This window comes from Siphateles boraxobius, unplaced genomic scaffold, assembly GCF_051911475.1.
Source record: "Siphateles boraxobius isolate OS27281-9 unplaced genomic scaffold, OSU_SipBor_1 65, whole genome shotgun sequence".
NCBI classification, from domain to species: domain Eukaryota; kingdom Metazoa; phylum Chordata; class Actinopteri; order Cypriniformes; family Leuciscidae; genus Siphateles; species Siphateles boraxobius.
Window position 1 is genome coordinate 2,773,731 of NW_027509192.1, and position 22,883 is coordinate 2,796,613.

At 36.2% G+C, this 22,883-nt stretch overlaps 1 protein-coding gene across 6 annotated transcripts in view; it reads left to right on the top strand.

Moving 5' to 3' along the window:
- lingo1a (leucine rich repeat and Ig domain containing 1a) overlaps positions 1 to 22,883 on the top strand; it is a 107,265-nt gene that overhangs the window by 23,427 nt on the left and 60,955 nt on the right. For 3 of the 6 annotated variants that reach the window (XM_077210252.1, XM_077210256.1, XM_077210255.1), the window contains 2 exons: positions 877 to 1,297; positions 5,366 to 5,582. The gene's annotated coding sequence lies outside the window, so the exon portion shown is untranslated. The remainder of the gene's footprint in view (positions 1 to 876; positions 1,298 to 5,365; positions 5,583 to 22,883) is intronic. The other 3 variants (XM_077210257.1, XM_077210253.1, XM_077210258.1) reach the window with 3 other exon arrangements.

Here is a 22,883-nt window from a genome sequence, read left to right on the forward strand (position 1 = left end):
ATATTAAATATCCTATAATATATGTTTATTAAATGTTTTATATTTATTTTACGACATTAAATATTTATATTAAATGAATACTTATTTATTCATTCATTTATTTTATATAGGCTACAAATATTAAATTAATATTTATATTAAAATATTTAATATTTGTTGATTATGTACACATTTATTCAGAATGTTATTTATTTATATTTCATCATATTCAAATTATTTAACACATATGTATATGAAACATTAATATACATATATAAAAAATTAATTAATAAATATTTATATAAAATATTAAATATTGATGTTATAATTATATTAATATGAAATATTTATGTTACAATATTAAATATTTATATTAAATAAATACACATTAATCATTCATTCCGTTAGAGCAGATAGCCTACATCCTGGTGCTCATGTGGACGATCAGAGTTCAATTCCATCTACCCTAAAAAAATTTCCAATCCCATTTCCTTCTTTTTTCATCTTCAAAATGGCAACATTGCCAAAAAAAATAAAAATGAAAGCAAGCATGGAATACGGCCTGTCCAGACATTTATCCATCATAAACAGAATGGACAAAGCAGCATTCCTTTTTAATCTTATTACTAGACCTTTTGTGGAACAGAACGAAATGGCAAAGATTGATGGCGGGATGCTGGAAAATGAGGAAGGACCGTTCACATTAAATGAACTCCTATTCCCGCTTGAGCTCTCAGCGAGTCCCCCATCTGCTGTCCGGTGAAGTGAGTTATTTAGCCATCGCGGGAACCATCAGGGGTTCAAAGAAAATGATATCGCTCTGTACCAGCCATCTTCAGAGGGGTTAAAGCATTCCAGCGCTCAGTTCACATCAATTCTCCCACTTGTTTCAAACAGGCACACACAGGTTTCACAGCCGGCCAGGTTCCTCCCGGGAGCCGCGTTTCACAGGACTCTCTAAGGTCAGGCAACACTGCAGCGTCTCTCTCACTCTGGGATACGCCAGCAAATGCTAAATTAGGACACAGAAAGCCTTCATTCCAATAAAGCCTCGGTCTCCTGAGTCAACGGACAAAAAGATCAGGGTTTGCTGGAGGAGGTGGTAAATTATTCATGGCTTTATACGATTTGCTAGGAGCAATTCTCTCCCTCTTTCTGTTACACTCCTCTAGTCATTCTCTCCCTCTTGCTTCTCTAGAAACTTTTCCTCCACCTGCCAGTCAAGACATCCTGTTTCCCGTCATGTGTTTGACAGGATCTGAATATTGTATCTGAATGTTTGGACCAATCCGAAGAGATACCAAGACATTTTCAAAAGGTACATGTAAAGCTTTTTTTTCTTAGATGAAAATTTTGTTGGTTGTTTTATATATTTTCCCAGTCACTCTACACAGCTCCGCCCATGCTAAAATCTCATTGGTCCAAAATCGCTCACTACTAATGTTATAACATCAATATGTTTTGATTGGCTGTCATTTTTTCACTTTGCATTGCAGTTTTAGTTTGGAAAATGAAAAAATACTATTTATTTTCATACCAAACAATAAGCACTCGAATACAAAATAAGGCAAGTCAATTTTGGGTTCTTTTGATGTTTTTCAAAGAAGTCTCTTATGCTTGCCAGGACTGCATTTATTTGATCAAAAATACAGTAAAACCAGAAATATTGTGAAATATGTTTATGATTTAAATTAGCTGTTTTCTATTTGAACATCTTTTCAAATGTAATTTATTACTGTGATGAAAAGCAGAATTTTCAGCATCATTACTCCAGTCTTCAGTGTCACATGATCCTTCAGAAATCAGTTGTCTTGCTTAATATTTTTATGGAAACCATGATTCTTTGACGAATAGAAAGTTCAAAATAATGGCATTTATTGAAAATGAAAATATTTTGTGACGATATAAATGTCTTTACTGTCACTTTTAGTACGTTTAATGCGTCCTTTCTAAATAAAAGTATTAATTTCTTTCTTTCTTTCAAAATAAATCTTATTGACCCCAAACTTTTCAACGATAGTGTAACAGATTTTGTCAAATGTGCTTATAAATTGGTTTAAAACAAATAGCTGGAATTAATTGGGACATTGCAACACATTTATTCTCTTATCTGCTTAAAAACCTGATTAACATGATTAACCCTAAATTTGTACAATTGTGTTAAAAATAATCGTGCGCAAACACAAACTTGCGTTAGAAAAGATCAAAAGCTTGTGTGAAAACACTGCTTGCTGATTGGTCAGTGATGTTTTTAAAGTGTGGCTTAGCAAAGGGTCAATTTACATAAAAGGTCAATCCGGTTCAATCCGTGATCAGTTTCAGCCCAACACAAAGAATCTGAGCAAACAAACAAGAACCTTTGTTGCCTGTGCTGAACGAGGATATCTGAAGATTCTCCTGGAGGCTTTTATCTCCTGTGCAGAAACTTTCTAAAGTCACACTGATCCTGGGCTTTGATCCTGAGCTTTCTGTTCTACAGTATCCTCTTCCTCTCCAGAATCCAATCTCTATCTCTCTTTCTTTCCCTGTCCTCTGGTCTTTCGACTCCACAGCATCATAGACATTGTCCCCTCATTCTCGGTCTATCAGACTCGTGCTGTTGAGTCCTCGGCTAACATATTGCACTGGAACATAGAGGATCCATCACTGTCATATACGTGCATAGAACAATGATTGAGAGACAAACACAAAGACGGGTGAGAGTAAGATAGCGCTTGTCAAATCATGGTGTAATCATTATCTGTCTTGTTTTGCAGTAAAAATGTCTAATCAACCTTAAAACAATATAAATTTAGTTGGGGAAAAAAAAGAGATTGTTACAAAAAAATCAATTTCATCTGTAAATCTGTATAATCGCTGTTTCCACAAGAATATTAAGCAGAACAACTGTTTACAACATTGATAATAATAATAAATGTTTCTTGAGCAGCAAATTATCGTATTAGAGTGATTTCTGAAGGATCATGTGACACCGAAGACTGGAGTAATGATGCTTTGCATCACAGGAATAAATTATATTCAAGTATATCCAAATACAAAACAGTTATTTTGAATTGTAATAAAATTCAAAAATATTACAGTTTTTACTTTATTTTTGATCAAATAAATGCAGCCTTGATAAGCATAAGTTATTTCAAAAACACACAAAAAAATCTTACCGACTCTAGAGCTGGATGATAAAACGATAACGATAATTATCGCAATATACTTTTCCTCTATAAAACCAGAGTTTGATAGAAGTTCGATATAATGTTTATGCGCCAGAAGCGCAACGAAACAGCGCTACTCATTTACGCCACGCCACAGACCATTTATCCGCTCGGCTCAAACTACACCGCAGCGCGAGCTTACGAGAGAAAATACATTTATTCGCTGATCGCTCTCGATCATGTGACCACTAAACAGCTCTGTGAGATCCATTGAGAAGCGTTCAAAAGCGTGAAGTGTTTGTCATGGTCTGACAATAAAGAGTCGTTTAAAACCACAATTAATGGTCTGGTTTCTACAACTTTTACTCAGGAGCAAAAATCTGCCTTTAAACTTGAAAGAAATTAAAGATTTTTTATTTATTGTGATAATTATCGATATTGACTGATATAATGTTTTTGGCCATATCGCCCAGCCCTTGAACCCAAACTTATGAACAGTAGTGTATCTTGATTTAAATTTTAAAAAAAAAGTAATGTATTCAAATTAATTAATTTATTTTTTTGCCCTTTTTTGTTTTTTGCTTTACACAAGGGGGAAAAAAGAGTTACATTCTTTGAAATAAACTAAATTTCCTCCCAAAAAATATTTCCACAATTCGACTATTTCATGTTTTTTTACTTTGATGATTTTCTATGATGCTTTTTTCATTAATTTGAAAAAAGACCTCAAAAGAACTTTATTTTTCTTACCCCATTAGTATATGATGTGTTTGTTCTTTTAAAGGTGCTCAAAGCGATGTCACGTGTTTTTTAGGCCAAAAACATCTCCTCACTATCCGCTAGCTGCCTGTCCCCTGAACACACTGTAAAAAACGGCGGTCTCTGCAGTCACCCCAGGCTCCACAAACGGCAACAAAAACAAACTGAGCTAACCCGCGCCACAAAACATAACAAACCGTTCCAGCCAATAACCAACAAGAAGGATTTGGGGGTGGGGTTTGGGGGGTTAGTGCACGGATGAGGAGGGGGGAGGGTCTAGCTAGCCTCTGTTTTGTTTGACAATTCTTCGAACGTCAAAAAGAAGGGACGTTACCTGACATCGCTTAGAGCACCTTTAAAGATAAATCTAACAAATGTACTGACAAAATAACACATTGATCTTGTTTTAAAGTCGACTGTTCTCTGGGATTTGTTTTCATGATAGTCGAATGTAAAGAGTTTTATCTCTAAAAACTGATTAGCTTATAACCCTAGTATATGGGACATCGAGTAAGTAAAAATAAAAACCGGAAAACAGGCTCGATCAGTCGAGGTCACTTCGAGGTCACAGTTCAGCACACGTAGCACGGCGCTCGTGGTTCGACTGGTCGAGACTGTTTTCCAAAGATGGCTCCTGTTTGTATATGCAAAGTGCCGTGTCTTTATAAAGTATCTCCTTATTAAACTGTCTGTACACTTACAAAGTTTTCAATGCTTCAGTTTGCCCTCATTATGCTACCGTGTTAGTGTTGTTAACTAGCGATTTTTATTTTTACTTACTCGATGCCCCATATACTAGCGTTATAAGATAAACAGTTTTTAAAGAGATGAAACTCTTTACACTCGATTATCATGAAAACAAATCCCAGAGAACGGTCGACTCGGTACTAATGTGATATTACACCCCAGGTTCATTTTGCGCCGGAATTGTCCTTTAAGGACGTTTTAATTGGGAAACAAGATAAAAATACTGATAAAGAAATCCAGATTGATCCAGATACAATCTCTTTCCCGCCTACACTTAAAATATTAAAATTTGCTAGTAAATTTCACAAATAATCACAAAGAAATAGCAAACAAAACATTGAATTAAACGTGAAATTTTGAAAAACTGAAATTGTATTTTCTCAGAAAGCGTACTCTAATCATCTATTTTATTACAACTAAATAGGAGAAATCCCAGAGAAATTCCAGAGATCTCATTTGTAATTTTTCTCTCCCATGGGACAGTTTGTTCCATCAGAAAACAGCTACTGTGATGGCAATGAAGAGAACAAATGTGATTGGTGCATCTCTCTCTCTCTCTCTCTCTCTCTCTCTCTCTCTCTCTCTCTCTCTCTCTCTCTGTCTCTCTCTCTCTCTCTCTCTCTCTCTCTCTCTCGGTTTCCCACACTCCACTTCCTCCCTCCACCTTGTGCCGTCCTAACGCTCTCCCTTCTCTCCGTCTCTCACTCCACCTCTCCGTTGGCTGACTGTAGGTACGCCCTCTGCTCGAGTGTGTGTCGGTGTGGTCGGAGCGTGCGTGTGTGTTCATGCGTGTTGGAAGCAGGTGGATCACGGATGCGTCTGCAAGCTCTTCATCAAGGTTGTGTTTTGTGAGGAGTCCGGACCGCATCAGCATTCTGGATATAATCCCACTCCTGTGGATACGGACACACACTAACACGGGCACATCCCACTGCCGTTAAACATCCGGTAAGAGGGGTTTTATTACTCTCAGTGACCGAGGGAGATGTTCGGGTCCCAACTGAGGTTTTTGTTTGTAAAGCTCTTCTCAGTTTGAGCTCTTTGCAACTGGTTTGGCATCAAACAGAGCAGCTCTGATTTTTTTTTAGGCGTGTTTGCAAGAGATATCCGTTAATATTTCATACATCACAGTGTGCAACGTCTATATTTAGTCCGGAGTAATGCTTTATTTGGTACATACGTTCAGATACCAGCCAGTTTCTCTACCAGGCGGATCATTTAAAGAGCGGGAGGGGCTGAGAGGCATTCTGGGTACAGCTGACACATCTAGAAAAGCGAACAGGCGACAGAGACAGAGAGAGAGAGAGAGAGAGAGACAGGTAGAGAAGGCTCTGTAATGAGCATCAATATTTATTAGATTTGGCCACTTCAACCTTAATTTCACTCTGTGCGCTCGGAAACTAATAAGAGGGAAATGTGATTAGGCGTCATGGGTAGAATAGCACTTTCCACTTCTCTCCCCTCCAGTTAAAAAGCGGGGGGGGGGAAAAAAACGTCCACAGGGAATTTAGGAAACATACACACGTGACAAAAACGCTTCTTGGATATTTTAGGTTGCCTGCATGGAGGTTTTAATGTTAATGACTCTTGTTCATACCTCGATCAATAGCTGTAAGTTATTAATATGCTATTAAGTTATTAATGATTAAGAACAAAACATATACTATCTCAGATGTGTGTATAGTGACCGATAGCTCTCGGCACATCATCTTCTGACTGAACAATGCCCGATTATTGTGGCCGAAGTCACATGATCACAAACACACTGCAAAAAATGATGTTCTTCCCCAGTATTTTTTGTCTTGTTTTCCATATCTAAACATTCTTAAATCAAGATACATTTACTTGAGAAGCAAATTACTTCTATTTCTCAAAAAATATCAAATTACTTCTATTCTAAAAAAAAAAAAATCAAAAAGACAAATTCAAACTTAATTTAAAGGGAAAACATGTTTATTTTTCATATTCCACTGGCAGATATTTTTTCTTGTTTAAAGCTAAAACTCACTTTTCAGGAAATGAGACTTAATAGCTCATGTCATTTAGCATCTCAAGTAAATGTATCTTGATTTTAGAATTTTTTGCAGTGCAGGAGTGTTCCCTGCCTTCTGTTCTCTTGCTCTATCTAATCACATCTGCCACTGTGAAGTTAACTCATTTATGAAATATTACCTCGCGGTCAGAGTTAGTTGAGTGAAATCCCGATACGTCCGGATTCCCAGCGTTCTCAGAGACTGTATTAGTGGCTGATGAGTCTCAGGTCTCACTTCTCTGAGATAGATTAAGACGTACACCGATGTTCTTGCTTTTGTTGTGAGCTCATGGTGCTGGGAGTTTGATGACTTTGGGGGAAGCTCTGCTAGCTATTGCTAATGGTGCTAAACTCATTAAAGGCTCATTATGCACTTTTAGGACATCTGTACATTGATTCAGTTGGTTATTTTTGTTTTCATTTACCACATCTGTTGCTTTATGCCTCATCCTAATATGAGTCTGAGTATTATTTTCTTCCATTTTCTCTGTCTGAATTTATATGGGATTTCAGTCTAATTTAAGAGAGAAAGAGACAGACAAATTCAACATAATCAGTCATTACATGACCTGAAATAAATAAATGAGTTAACAAATAAATGAGTGGAATAACGGGAATAGTTTAATTCAACATGAAATCAAAATTGACCCTATTTACTTTCTTAAATACATATTTTGTCGTCATAATCTTTGATTTAAAAATTGCTTTCCTCTGAAATGACTTTACTTTCAGCTTCACGTCAAAAAGTTCTGACCCAAATTTTCACGATCCAATCAATTCCCAATCAATGGATAAAATCAACCTACATTCCCAATGAAGATCCCGATTCATTCATAATAAAGATTATCAAAGCAATGGAAATAGTTACACTTTGGGTCAAAAATACATACTTTGTCTTCATAATCTTTGATTAAAAAATAGCTTTCCTATTAAATTACTTTACTTTTTGACTCACGTGACCAAGTTCTGACCTATTCCTTGTTACTTTTCATGATCCAATCAATTCCCAGTGGATAAAATCAAGCCCCAGTCTACATTCCCATTGAATACTGATTCAAAATTCAAGTAAAATCTTATTCACTAACCTCCAACATGTTAGTTAACCAGGTTCGAATTAAATTTTAATGTTATATTTGTAATATTTTTTCATCACGCATCTTTTAATCATTAAAATTTTTATAATATTTCAAATTTACAGTATATTCATTTTTTATATTACATGTAATTTTTATTGTTTAGTTTTTCATAATTTGGCTGCTTATTTTGTTTAATTTCTATTTTAATGATTTATTTTTCAAATCAACTTATTTTTGTATTTTGAATAATTTTGTTTACCTTTTATTTTATTTACTTTTTAAATATTTAATTAATTTTTATTTTTTATTTATTTATTTTTAATTAACATTTTAATTTTTTATTTGACGTCTAATTTTATTTAATTTTTAAGTCTATTTATCTTATATAGTTTTTCTTAATTTTTTCATTATTTTTTTTTTTCATTTGACGTCTAATTTTATTTAATTTTAATTCTATTTATCGTATATAGTTTTTCTTAATTTTTTCATTATTTATATTTTTTATGTTTTCATTTATTTTAATTATATGAAGAATTGTGGTTCTTTTCATGGCATCAGTAATGATGTTGAAGACAGGCATATATCGAGTCGCATGTGCAGTTGAGCGCACATTCAGAATTTTAAAGTGCCGTATCAAGTACTTGGATTATAGTGGTGGAGCGAAATTTCCCAATAGTCTGTGAATTCTTGCATGCAAAATGGATTCAATGGCAATTTTGTGATTTGCATAATTTCTCTTGACTATTTTTGCCCGTCTCTTTGGCTAAAAGCCTTTTCTGTTTGCAGGGCCATAGCCACCATACAGCACATCTCTCTCAATAACACATTAATCATTTCAATTCGGGGCTGAGATTAGCGGTTGGTTTTCAGTCTTATTGCAATCCCATTTCCCTTTTTTGGGGTGCAAAGCATCATGTGTTGTGTAGATGAATTTTGTTGCTGTGAAAATGAATGGTTCTCACATTCTCATTGTCAGTTTTATGCACTTTCAGTAAAGATGGATGAGGTTTTGATGTACCCTGAGGATCTGTTCATTTAGGAGGCCTTGCTCTTGATGAACAGAAGAAGCTCCAGGTGGACACCAGCTCTCCACAGAAAGCATGCCTTGCAGCCTCTGGCAGCTTCATAGTGGAAGACTAATCTCTCTTTTGGCAAAGAAAAGCGACTTCCCGGGGGAACTTGAAGGGATTTTTACAGGAACTCATTGTTGAAGATGCAGGTTAAAGCACATTCCCAGCTAACAATGTCTTACGCGTGACCTTCTGCCTGTAGCACACTGGTTCACACAGGGATCTATCAAACATCTGTAACGGAGAATGTGTGTTTTCAGGTACACACAGGAAGTGAAATGTGCCAGTAATGTTTGACGTACGGCCGCCACTCTGCCTCCAACCCAACATAAAGATCAGGATGGATTATCACGTACGAAAGAGCGAAAGAGAAAGACGGAGGGAGAGCGTGACCTTCTATTCCCAGATCCATCTGTGTCATGTTCGATGTTCTGTGCTCTCCTCAGAGCAGATCTGATTGTTCTGGATGGTGTTGCTTTGGGTTGATAACCGTCAAACCCCTGACAGATAGAATCCATCTCTCGTACATCTGTTCTTTTTAACGCGTTTAATGAAAACGGAAAAGTCTGTTCGCTGCCTTTTATCAAAGACAAATTGCTCTCATCTTGAGCGTTTCCTGATCAGAATTCCGTGCCAGACTCTGACATTTAATTTGCTGCTAAATTGGGGTGAGAACGGTGTGTGGATGAACGGCCGATTCTCTGATCCAGAGGCGTGCGAACAGAGGACTGCTGTTATTCATGTCGGTGAGGACAATGACAGCAGTCACAATAAAAGCTTTTAAAGGAGACAGAGGACATTGTGTGTATTCAGGAAGGGGTTTTATAGAGTTCGACAAGGATGAGTCATTAAATATTGCACTAAAAAAAGCATTTTCTTAATCAGGATTTTCATTGCGCTTTCTAATGAAATATCCTTACAATTAGACATTTATTTAAAAAGCATAATTGCATAAAATATTAAAGGAAATGTTTAAAAAAAACAAAAATATTATTATTATTATGTCTGAGGAACACCAACAGAAATGTTGGGTTCCACTTTATTTCTATAGTCCACTTTAAACGTTCTATTAACTATAAGTAACTCGCAACTACATGTCATCTAACTCTCATTAGAGTATTAGTAGACTGTAAGGTTGTGGTTAGGTGTTAGGGTTCGGGTTAGAAGAATTATTTGACTTGTAGTTGCCAAGTTACTTGTAGTCAGTAGAATGTCTTTTAGGAGAGCATCAAAATAAAGTGTCAGCAGATATTAAAGGTACAATATGTAGGATTTTTGCAGTAAAATATCCAAAAACCACTAGGCCAATGTTATATGTATTGTTTTGTTGATTACTTACAATATATGTTTCAAACAATTTGTAAAGCGTGAGAAAATTGCGATTTTAACCAAGGAAACGGGACGTGTGAGCAGGGGTGAGGAGTCCCCAGTCAATGGCGTCATATCCGTGTTAGCCTTGCGCTTTGCGCTTGCACTGCGTTAGTAACCATGGCGACAGACGTGGACAACCGGGCTATTGCCGTTATGCCTTTCAAGACTCTCACGCTGTTGTTGTTTTGTTTAAACATTATGGACCATGGCAAGCAGACTTTGAGACAAAAAGAGGACTAAAACGAAGATCAACATCTTTCGAGATGCCGAGAGCTCCACGTCCGCGACTAACTTCCACTCTGAAAAATAGCAATTGTAAGTCGCTTTGGATAAAAGCGTCAGCTAAATGAAGAAATGTAAATGTATATCCAAACCATACACTTTTAAACCAGTGTCCTATTAATATTTGTAACACAGAAATACTTACACTGTGTGTGGTTATAAAGACATTTAGTAAAGCTGTTACATGACAACTTTTCTCTCTAGGTCAGCGGCATATGAATGTTTGAATGTTCCAATGTGATTTTTGTCAAAGGCTTAATCACAGGCGAATCTCGTTGGCATTTAGGAATATGATTGTGTGGGTGGTTGAGATTGCAATCTTTTACCATTATTTGTGCAGCTCTATTAGAAAACAAGACAAAACTACCCAGTAGGAAAATTATTTTTAGCATTGTGACGTAAACACTCACATACACTACCTGAGCGACTGACTTTCTGAAACTAAAGTAATTTGATTCGTTGTAATTGCCTTGCGTTAACTCGCAATTACATTTCAATACTAATGCACAATATTAATACTAATGCACTCATGAAATCATATAAACAAGACAATCTGTAAACACATCTTGTCATTAAAATTTCCCCGCTCCATTTTCTCTGTCAGAATTAATATGGGATTTCAATCTAGTGTAAGATAGAAAGAGACAGACAAATTCAACATAATCAGTCATTTAATGACTGAAAGAAACAAATGAGTAAACAAATAAATGAGTGCCTGATTATCAAAGCAACGGGAATAGTTTAATTCAACATGAAATCAAAATTGACCCTATTTACTTTCTTAAATACATATTTTGTCGTCATAATCTTTGATTTAAAAATTGCTTTCCTCTGAAATGACTTTACTTTCAGCTTCACGTCAACAAGTTCTGACCCAAATTTTCATGATCCAATCAATTCCCAATGGATAAAATCAACCCACATTCCCATTGAAGATCCTGATTCATTCAGAAACTCATTACGGAAGTAAAATGTTTATTTTAACGTTGTTTTATAAGCCGTATTGAGAAAATCAGTGACCAGGTTTTTCAGCTCTCCTTTTGTTTTTCAGCTGGTGTTTTTGATGGCGTTTTGCATGAAGCTCTACAAAAGCGAGCGCATCCTTGGGTGAACGCACCTTTGAAATCTCTGCCGTCAGAGCTGATTGCTTTTGAAGTGCTCTGGTAATGAAATGGTTGTGGAGATTCTCGTACGAGTAAGAAATGCTGTCGCACGTCTCCCTGTCTCACCTCCAGCCCCTTGCAATCAGAAAGAGGTGATTGAATTCTGCTCATTAACAGCCTGAGCAAAGACAGACGCTGTTCCAAATCCTAGTGAGCTGCCTATCTAGATGGGTTTTTTAGACAATACAGGCTCGTTCCCGACACAATGGCTGTTATCCTGTTTTATGAAATGCCTTGACTGAGTTGAATGGACTTTGCACAAGTAATGCTTGCGGTACATATCGGCCATGTTGATTAATGTTTTATACATTTTGAGATTATTAGCATCTTGAACCGTCATGCCCTACTCTTGGTTTTTGGATCTTAGATGCAATTTGGATTGACAAGATGGATTTTAAGTTGCACGATTACTGTAGGTGAAGTTTCCGTTAAAAATGCTGTGCCTATAAATATAAAATGTTTTTTTTTAAACTTTATCCCATATTATGTTTTATTTTTTACTCCGAGATGGACAGGGCTTCACAAAGCTGCTTTTACTATACAACAAAAATGGTTGCCAAATTCAGTTGCAATTTTGCTTTTATATATATAAATATTTTTTAATTTACATTATTGGACAGGATTTGATTAAAAACGTACTTCACAAAATATATCGGTAGACATTGGATCTTTCCAACGGATAAATATTGTGTTTCCAGGGTTATTATAGTTAACTAAAACAAAAACTAAAACAATAATTTTTTTTTTTTTTTACAAAAATGTTTTCGGTACTTTAAACTTTAACTGAAAAAAAAAAAAAAAAAAAAAAAAAAATATATATATATATATATATATATATATATAAGTTTATAATGGAAAAATTACTACAAATGTAACTAAAATTAAAATAAAAACAGAAAGTATTCATATAACTAATCATAATTTAAATAATTATATTAAACTAATAATAACTAAAGTAATAAACGTACTAATTTTAATTTAATTAAATTAATAACATTGTTTATCGCATGATTTTTAAGTAAAAATGTTGTAAAATACATAAAACTGTGTAATATACATAAGTTTCATGCTCTAGATTATCACCATCGTAGAGTATGTTACAAAACTCACATCAGTTAGCTGTTAAATAAGGCAATCCCAGAATGCATTGCAACGACAATCAATCAGATGAGGGAAATGTTGCTTACAAATATAATCATATTTTATATGTACCCTAAAGACAATTATATTTCTAACTGAGCTATTATCAATATTTATTTTATGAACGTTTCTGCTTTTTATTTGGTTCAGTATTGATTCAGTATTGAGGAGCACCGGGCGTCATCCAGGAGCAATGAGCTTAACCAGCTCCTGTAACGCTCTATTAACTTGCGTCAAACTGCGCTCCGCTGTACTAACATTACAGTGGGAGTATCTGCTGAGTATGAACTATTCAGGGTTACATTAGAAATCACCTCTCAGTCTGATATATGTCTCAACTAAACCTTCCATCTGGAAAAAATCACCCTTCATTAATCAGTGCTGAGCTCACGGTTCAAGAGCAATTTTCCAACTCAATGTTAATTAAACAGAGTAACTCGTCGCAGGTTAAAATCCCCGACATCTGTTCACGACAGTAATTTCATGAATTAATATTTTTAAAAAATGACCTTTCGAATATTACTAGTAACCTAAAAGGGCAAAAAGCCCCATAAACCGTCTGTGGCATAATCCTTAACAACCTCAGTATGACCTCACACATTACAAACCCCGAGAGCAAAATCTGCTTAAATATACAAAAGCTACATGAGCGTGAAATAATCACACGTGTTTTATTTAAAAGCATTTAACATTCGATGTACTGACACAACCCTTCTGTGTCTTTAGGCCACTTCTGACTGTTTTTGCTAAAGAATACACTATAAAAACTGTAGTTTTTGTACACCAATTAATTTTTCAGTGTGTTAATGAGATCATGGTTGCAACATCCAATCAGATTCCATTGAGGATTTTGCCCGTAATGATGAACAACTGTACAATAAGTGGAGATTGCATTGGATTTCAGTTACATTTCTTAAAGGCAGTAGCAGACAGTTTAACTACATGGATAATAGCAAAGACTTTAGATATACAAAGACGGTGCACATATATTATGGGAGAAAGTGCAACTCGCAATTAGGGCTGGGGCGGTATGGATTTTTTCTAACAGCTTTTGAAAAGGTATACCGGTAAACCGCTCCCCAACTCACAAAAAGTCGGATTTGCTTCATCTATTGATGATACGTTTTGTTTAGAAAGCCTTGAATCCATGTAAAACACATGTCATTAGAATCAATGAATCCATATAATTAGACACAACGTGCACACATGTGCAGGCCAATGTTTTTTTTGCGGTGATGACGGTGACGAACTCAGACCCGCGGTTGGAGTCACGTGACCGCGGTATTGCGGTAATGCGGTAACCGTCCCAGCCCTACTCGCAATATGGCGGAACAAGTCCCGCCTTCTAAATAAAAGAGACAATCTCCAATTGGCGAAGTCCTTGCATCATTGGAGCTGCCTTTAAAAGCAATTGAAACAGTCTGTGTTCTGAGACGCATTGGCTGGTCCAGTCTGGAAAAAAAATAAAAATAAATAAGTGTCATTATTTGAGCATTTAGAAACAAAACTTATGAGACAGTTGTCAGATTTCATTAGTGACTTCAAATATGAAATTTAATCGTAAGCTTGGTGAACAGCTTTGGAGAATTGTATGTTTCCCTATTCAAAGAGATAGGAGCTGTACTTGCATGAGTGAAATAGCCGGAGGTGTTTCAAAGCTGGCCGCAGAGTGAGATGACTTGCCTGAAAGAGACTTTGTCCAAAGAGAAGGTGGAAAAATGTTGAGGGTTGTTTGGTATAAGAAATTTAACATGATCGGTAGACTTAATTAAAAACAAAAGTGTAGAAAACAACCTTTTTTATGTATTCATTTCTTCACCCCAGTTGTTCCTCAGTGATTATATAAGAATAATCCATAGCGCAGTGGTTGTGATGCTCGACGGAGTCAGCGTGTCAAATACAGACACCAGTTCAAACTCTGTCTGAGAGCTAATTAGTCACACTTCATTATGAGTCTGACTGAAGGTGATTGTAATAATTACATTGAGGTTTCTCTGTTTATTCGGTCACATAAACCTTTGGCGGTGGCCTTTCCAGAAGAAGGAAAAAAAATATAAAGGTCATTGTTGCTTTTCTGCACAATAATAAAGGCGATCTGAGAAATCTCTTGAGGTAATGGGCCAGAACCGTGTAAACAGCAGAATGTGCGTCATTAACACCAGAAACGAGAGTGGCCACCTCATGTCATTACAGACTGCTTCACCAAACAGCTGTAGCACATTATGGGATATCTGAAGCCCAACGGGGATGACAGAAGAAAACCCTGAAGCCTGGTGCACACTGTGGGATTTCTGTTTTTCTGACCTAATCATGTTATACACTTTTGGAAGAAATGGTTCTATATTGAACCTTATGGGCTGGTTCACACAGAACAAGTTTTTTTAATTCTACTGCATTACTTTTCCATAGTTTTTCTATGTAAACACTCATTAGACGGACATGTTTGACCGTTGAGCTCACGTCTCACATCTTTTGCACGACACTGCATTCTAAAATCTCCCCGCGTCTTGCGTTTTTCAAAGCAAAAATGCTTTCTGTGTGAATGGCCCCGTGTGAATTTTAGGGGTTCCCATCATTGGATCATTTTAAGGATTTAGTTTTAATTAATTGATTTTGTTTTAATACATTTTTCTATTAAAGTGCCCCGATTTGTTTTTTTTTTTCCGGTTATTACCTTTCATGTAGTGTGTAATATAAAAGGTCTGCAAAGTTTCAAAGATCAAAGTTCATGATAAATGCAGTTATTGTCTCCCAAAAGAAAGAATCGATTCTGAACTGCCTGAAACAAGTCTTTAGTGATTCCAGTCTTACTTCCTGCACAAAACTATGTAACAAATTTGCATAATTCCAGTCTGGTCTTCATTTTTGGTCTTCAACATCCACTTTGACCCTCAAACACTGTAGTTGTAGCTGAGGCCTGGAAGAGTTTGGTTCATTTTGTCAACATGTTTTCTGAACTGCAAAAGCAAATCAACTTTGATGCACTTCAAAAGCATAAGGACTTAAGCTCGAATAAATACGATAATGGCACAGTTCCCAGCCAACATTTGTGTGTGAGGCCCATATGGGTATGAAATGGGCTGAAATATGTGGGCCCTATAGGATTGTCCATTATGGGCCCAATTGGGTTCCATAATGGGCAACATGCGCAAGACCCATCTCAGTCCCAGCTTTACTGTTCATATCACTGTGTTTGAGGTTTCGACAAACACTGTAAGCGGTAGACCAATCACAAGAGACTGAGCCATCTGACCAATCAGAACAGAGTAGGCTCTCAGAAAGCAGCGGTTTAGTGAGACCGAACCCTATATCAAACCGTTTCAGACAAGTAAGAAAGAAGAGTAAGAAAGGATGTATATTATGAGAAAATTAATGTTTTTTGACCATGGAGACCGGCAGAACTAAATTATGAGCTTTTAAAATAGCCGAATGGGGCACTTTAAGACCAAATTTTATGAATTAAACAGCTCGTAAATATACTTTATCGCTAAAAATTTAAATGACCTGTTAAACTAGAGTATTATGCAATTATGTAATACATTCATGCTAATATAGAACATTTTTGCCATAAAGGGCTCTTTAAAGTTGTCCCAAGAACCCTATGGTTTTATATACAACCCCATTAAACCTTTTTTTACTAAGAGTGTAGGTGAGATTTGGGGAAAATTTGGGGATTGTGCAACATCTTTTAAATCAAACTTTATGATATGTTAGCAATGTTTTGCACAGAAAAGGGGGGGGGGAGCAGTCGTGGCTGGGTGAACCAGTGAATTAGTGGAATTACTGACTTTTAGATATATTTATGGTAACACTTTAGAATAATGTTAAATTCTTTACATTGTGTAATGCATCAGGTATATCATGAACGAAAATTTTATTTATTTTCTACATATGCATTTTAGTGGTATTAATGAATTTAACAATATATATTAGTCAGCAATTAGTATAACGATATTTATAAATTAATGTTATGTTGATTTATGTTGCAAAAATCATGACAATCATTTTTTTTTTTAAATTTCTGTGCTCCTATTGGTTCTTCATTAGATGGTTGTCATAGCAAAGTACACATTCTAGGACTTTCTGACCCAAAAGAAAATCAACAGAGTCTGAAATTAATTTAAAGGTGGATTATTTGGATGTTGGTGATCATGTCACATTCTTAAGTAAATCTTATGATCTCGTGACTCCCAAAATTAGTCGTAGATAGCAAAATCATACAGTGTACATTGGGCTTAAAACATGTCAAGACTTGTTTGATTCTTGGGCAATTAGTCACATTTTAATGTGTGTTTGAATCTTTAGATGGATGTCATTTTTGGCTCTGTGAATATAGTTTCAAATATAGTTTGTAACTTAATTTCTTATATTTTATTCAAAATCAGAGAGTGCCGTTCTGAATATCAGTGTTTATTTTTTATACAACAGTTCATTACTAAAGAAGTTGATTAATTCAAAATTTAAATTTATGATGGTATGTTTTGTTTTCCTCCAGTAATGAACTGGAACGGCATACATTTGTGGAATAAACAAAGATTTCTAATAAAAGAAACATGATATAAAATCAGCCACATTATTGGGTTAATAAATGTCCCTGGTCTTTTGAGCATGATCCATTACCACTTTATACTAAAGAAAAATAATGTTTTTCATAATCTTTCACAATCAAAATCTAATAACTTCCTCCACCTCTGAAATGACTTTTGCTAATAATACCATAGTCAACTTATTAGATGATAATAACATCATGTTGTCTTTTAAAGAAGCTAATTACTATTCATTTATTATTAATGGAGAGTCACTGACTGGTCGATGTGAGTCAGTATGTCAGATCTTCCTCTTTTCATCTCTCATAATGTCCTGAAGAGATTTAATTTCCTCTGTTTTCTCCCATGACCCAAAAGCTCTTATTGGAAAAAAAGCAGGACTTGACGGAGACTTGACTGAATCGAGGAAAAAATGCGCAACTTCAATTTCCTCCGATTTGCATCTGTCTTTCTCATGTCTGTGTGTGTCGTCGACTCTTCTGGTCTCATCAGGGCGTGTGTGTTTGGCTCTGAAGGTCTGCTGGGATGTTGACAGCTCTCTTCAGGTTGACTCTGTGTTGCGTAAACAGAGATTAGTGACCATACTGGCTCTTAATTAAAGTCAGAAAGCTGCCAGGGGACAGAGAAGGCCATCAAATATTAATGTAGACCGTCCCTGCAGCGGGCCGGCCCTGCACTCAGGGGGTTCCAGCGGGTGCGTTTCACCATGATGTGCCGTCGCACACGCTCCCGAGGGATCGCTGAGTGTCATGACAGATCAAATGATGCAATGGAACTGAAGGGAGAGCGCGAGACGCCAGCGAAACATTCAGATGACGGCCTGTGAATGTCTTTCTTCAGGCCCGTAATGAGTCTATGTTTCATTCTGAGGGATCGCGTCCACGTCTGACTAAGGTCTCAATGTCATTGGCTTCGTGCCTGTCTCTGGCGTATCTGATCTAGTGGACTCTTAAGGACGACAATGTGGATTTAGGGTTGACATTTTAAGTTTATGTCATAGGCTTTAGACTTTATGGTTTAGGGTTAAGGATCTAAGAGTTTAGGATTAGATTTAATCCTTAGGGTTGTAGACTTTATAGTTTGGGATTTACATTTTGCCATTTGGTAGATGCTTTTATCGAAAGTGATTGAAAATGACAAACATCGCAAGCAGTGTCTTATCCGAGAGCCAACAATACCACAATTTTAGGATTCGTTTTAGAGATTAAGGTTAGATTAAACAAAAAAACTAATATGATTTAATTTTTAACTAAACCTCAATGATTGTAGACTTTGGAGTTAAAGGTTTTGGATTGAAGTTTAGAGTTAAGAGATTAAATTAGTTTTAAGGGTTTATGTTCAAGTGTTAGGATTTAAACATTGTGTTTAGGACTTAAAGGCCTGGTTTCACAGACTAGTCTTAGATCAAACCAGTATTTTATGCCATTTAAGTAGCTTTTATAAACGTGCCATAGGAAAAAAAAAACATTACTGGTGTGCATCTTGAGACAAAATAATGCCACTGATGTATTTCAAGATACGTATGTCGGTGCAAGTTGCTTTCAGTTCAGACAGCTCAAACATGCATTTTCCATAATACCAAATGAGTTCAGGATTTGGATTTAGGCTAAAAAAATTCCATTTATTGGCTTTGGAGTGTAGTGTGAAACAATTATACAGTAGTTTAGGGTTAGAGTCAGGATATAAATTCAGATTTACAGTAAGTGATTAGATTTGGTCTTCGAGGTTTAGTATTGAGGTTTAGAATTAAGACATTAGTTTGTCACAAGGGTTTGTGTTCCAAGTTTTAGGATTTAAATGTTGTTTTTAGGATTAAGTTGCTGTTTACACAACACCGTTTTCAACTAAAAACGTAAAACTTTTTATGGTTTTTGGCCATTCCTTTTTTCATTTACACGACAGCGACGTTTTGGGTGCCTGGAAACGCAAACCTCTGAAAACGGGTTTCAAAGTGCAAGTTTTTGAAAACGGTCTCCATGTAAACGACAGAAAATGCAAATCTCTGAAGACGATGACGTCATGCACATGCGTATTACGTGTTCGGTCTATAGTGTTTCATCGCCATCTAATGGCCTGGCAGCAGAATACAGTGTTTTTAGTCGTTTTCGCAGATTCGTGTGAATGGGGATCGTTTTCCCAATGGTGTCGTCTGTATGCGGAAAACTCACAGGAAAAACTTCTCGGATTTAAGATTATTGTTGTCATGTAAACGTACCCATAGAGTTAAAGAGTTCAGATTTGGATTTCATCTAACAGGCTTTGGATTTTATGTTTTAGTGTTTAATATTAAGGGTTTAGTCATCAGGGTTTGGGTTATATGATTTATAGTTTAGGATTTAAATTGTTATTTAGTAGATGCTTTTATCCAAAGTGACTTACAAATGAAGAATATTGCAAGCAGAGTCAACAGTAACACAATTTTAGGACTTCGTTAAAGATTATGGCATTATGGATTTAGTCTTCATTTATAGGCTTTGGAGTTAAGGGTTTAGGATTGCGGTTTAGATTTAAGATGTTAATTTTTAGAATTAGCTTTAGTTTTAAGGGTTTATGTTGAAGGCTTTGGCGTTTCAGTTTTAGGATGTTGAAGTTTAGAGTTAAGGATTAAGGGTTTAAAATTAAGTAGCTATGGGTTTAGGATTAGATTTTGTCTTCACGATTTAGGTTGAATGCCTAGTGTTTTACAGGTGTAGGATGTACTGTAGGTTTAATTCGTATGGCGTTTAAAATTTCAGAGGAATTAGATTTAGAAGTTTAGGTTGAAGTATACATTTTTTTTTGGGGGGGGGGGTTGTTGGACAAAAATATAATAATATTTTGACTTTCTATTAATTGAAATACTTTTTTCTCACTGACCAAAATTACTCTAAATATTTTATGTGTGTGTGTATATATATATATAGTCGTTTATTTTATTGTCTCATATTTTCATCAATGGTATTTTTTATTAAAGTAATTTATTTATCACAGTGATGCACATTCTTCATCTTGCCTTTGTTATAATTGACAAAAAAACAAACATTTTTGCTGAGATTAACACTATAGTTTCAAGAACTGGCAAACAATTACTTCATTATTTCAACAGTGTTCACACGTTTATATCATCTCTGAGAGGAATTCGCAGATTTTCTATTATGACACATTAAAGGTAAAGTTAAGGTGCCTGAAGCATTGCCAACAACTGTTATCATTAGCGCCGTGATTGGTGGAACTAAATGAGCTCAGTTAAGCACAGATGTGGAGCTGTTGCTGTAGGTGCACTGCGTCTTTAAGAGGGGGCGTCGAAGTTGAAAGGGTGGGAGTAGATTTGTTAGTTTGGTGATTAATACCAAGCCCATCTGAATAGAGAGCTCAGAATGTGGGCACCACGTGTAATTGGTGTGTATGAGACACGACCTCACAGGAAAGAGCAAAACTTAAGTCTTCTTGCGCGCACACACATCCTTAATGCTTCCACCGGAATGATCTTCTGTATTTCATTTCCTTCATCTCTGATGTCATTCAGCTGTTTGTGTTTTATAGAGGTTGGAAGCATTAACAATTTACGAGGATTTCTTTAGTGCGCAACGGTGTTGTGGCTCTCAAGGTTGTTGAATACGGCGATAATGATCTTGTTCTACATTGATCCGCTGCAATCATCCCCGAGTTTATATGGTTTTCTTCATCCTGTGTGTCCAGCACATGAATATCAATAGAATTAGAGCGGATGCATCTGGTAAAGTGCATGAGGCCGAGTGCATCAGATCATGAGGCCGAGTGGTTTGTACCGGTTCCTCAAGCCCAGTTGAGTGATCAATCCTTTCTGACACACCCTGATGTTCTCTGCAGCTTCACTGCTGGGCAGAACATCCTCAAATGTGCTACATTACAAATTTTAGGTCGTCTGTGTTTGTTTGCAAAAATTAAATATGATTTTACTAAATCATATTAATAGTGTGTGTGTGTGTAATACATATATATATATATATATATATATATATATATATATATATATATATATATATATATATACTGTATGTATATATAGGCCTATATATTGTGTGTGCGTGTCTGTGTGTGTGTGTGTGTGTGTGTGTGTGTGTGTGTGTGTGTGTGTGTGTGTGTGTGTGTGTGTGTGTGTGTGTGTGTGTGTGTGTGTGTGTGTGTGTGTGTGTGTGTGTGTGTGTGTGTGTGTGCATGTGTGTGTGTTTAATTCAGTGTGTTCTGAATAGTTGCTAAGGTGTTGCTATTCAATTGGTAGGTGCTAAGGTTGCTAATGTGTTCTGGGTGGTTACCAAGGCATTGCTATGGCATTGCTATTCTGTTGCTAAAATGTTCGGAATGGTTTTTGTACTGCTGTACAGTTGCTAAGGTGGGTGGTTGCCATGGTGGTACTATTCCATTGCTAAACTGTTCTTAATCTTTGATATATGGTTGCTAAGATGCTCTGAGTGGTTGCCAGGGTGTTACTGTTCCACTGATAGTGTTCTGACTGGGTGGTTAAGTATGTTTCTCTACAGGTGCTAAGGAGCTCTGAATGGTTATAGGGTGTTACTAATCCATTGTTAAGTGTTCTGAGCGGTTGCAAGTGTGCTTCTTTACAGTTGCTAAGGTGCTCTAAGTGGTTGCTAGGGTGATACAATTCTATTGCTAAAGTGTTCTGAGGGGTTGTTAGTGTTATTCTCTACAGTTGCTACGGTACTCTAATTGGTTGCTAGGGTGCTACAATTCCATTGTAAAGGTGTTCTGAGAGGTTGTTAGTGTGCTTCTCTTCAGTTGCTAGGGTAATCTAAGCGGTTGCTAGGGTGCTACAATTCTGTTGCTAAAGTGTGTTGCAAAATTATTCTGCTGCTGTGGTTGCTAGGGTGTTACTGGCCATCTCTATCATAGACTAAACTTTTTTTTTATTCCCAGTCAGACTAAACTTTTTTTTTATTCCCAGTCAGACAAAAATTTTAAGTTTGTTTGCTTAGGAACGTCCTACCACACTACAAGCCAGACAAATAGAGATATCATTCATGTCTGAAGCACAAACAGCCAGCGAGCAAGGTTTTGAATAATTCACCAATAATTTGATCTTGGAAGAATTCGATGAGAAATGTTCATATTAAAATCATTGACTTTCAATTGCAGACATCAGTATCTTGGCAAAGCTGAAGGAGACATCCGAGAACACTAGAAGAATAATCAGGAGACTTGAGCCTCCATTTGCACTCCATTTAATGTCATCGCTCTCTAGGAGAAACAATTGAGATATTAAAGACGTATCATTTGGGATTTGTCTTGCCTATGAGCAAGATTCGATCACAGTGGATTATGCATAAAATGAAGTGCTGTTAGTCAACATATACAATAGGATTGTCTCATTTCTTTCTCATCTCTCTCTCTGATTTGCTGCACTCTTTATGCCAAGTGAGAGTTTAATTCCGATCTGAGCAGCAGATCAGTTAGTGATCCTAGAGCTGAGAGATATAAATTCATTTCCCATGTACCCCCCTCATGTTCTCCCCTGGTTTCCACGGCAACAGCAGAGAGACGGAGGGCAGTCTATTGGCTGTAAAATCTCACAGTGCGCTAATGAAAATGCTC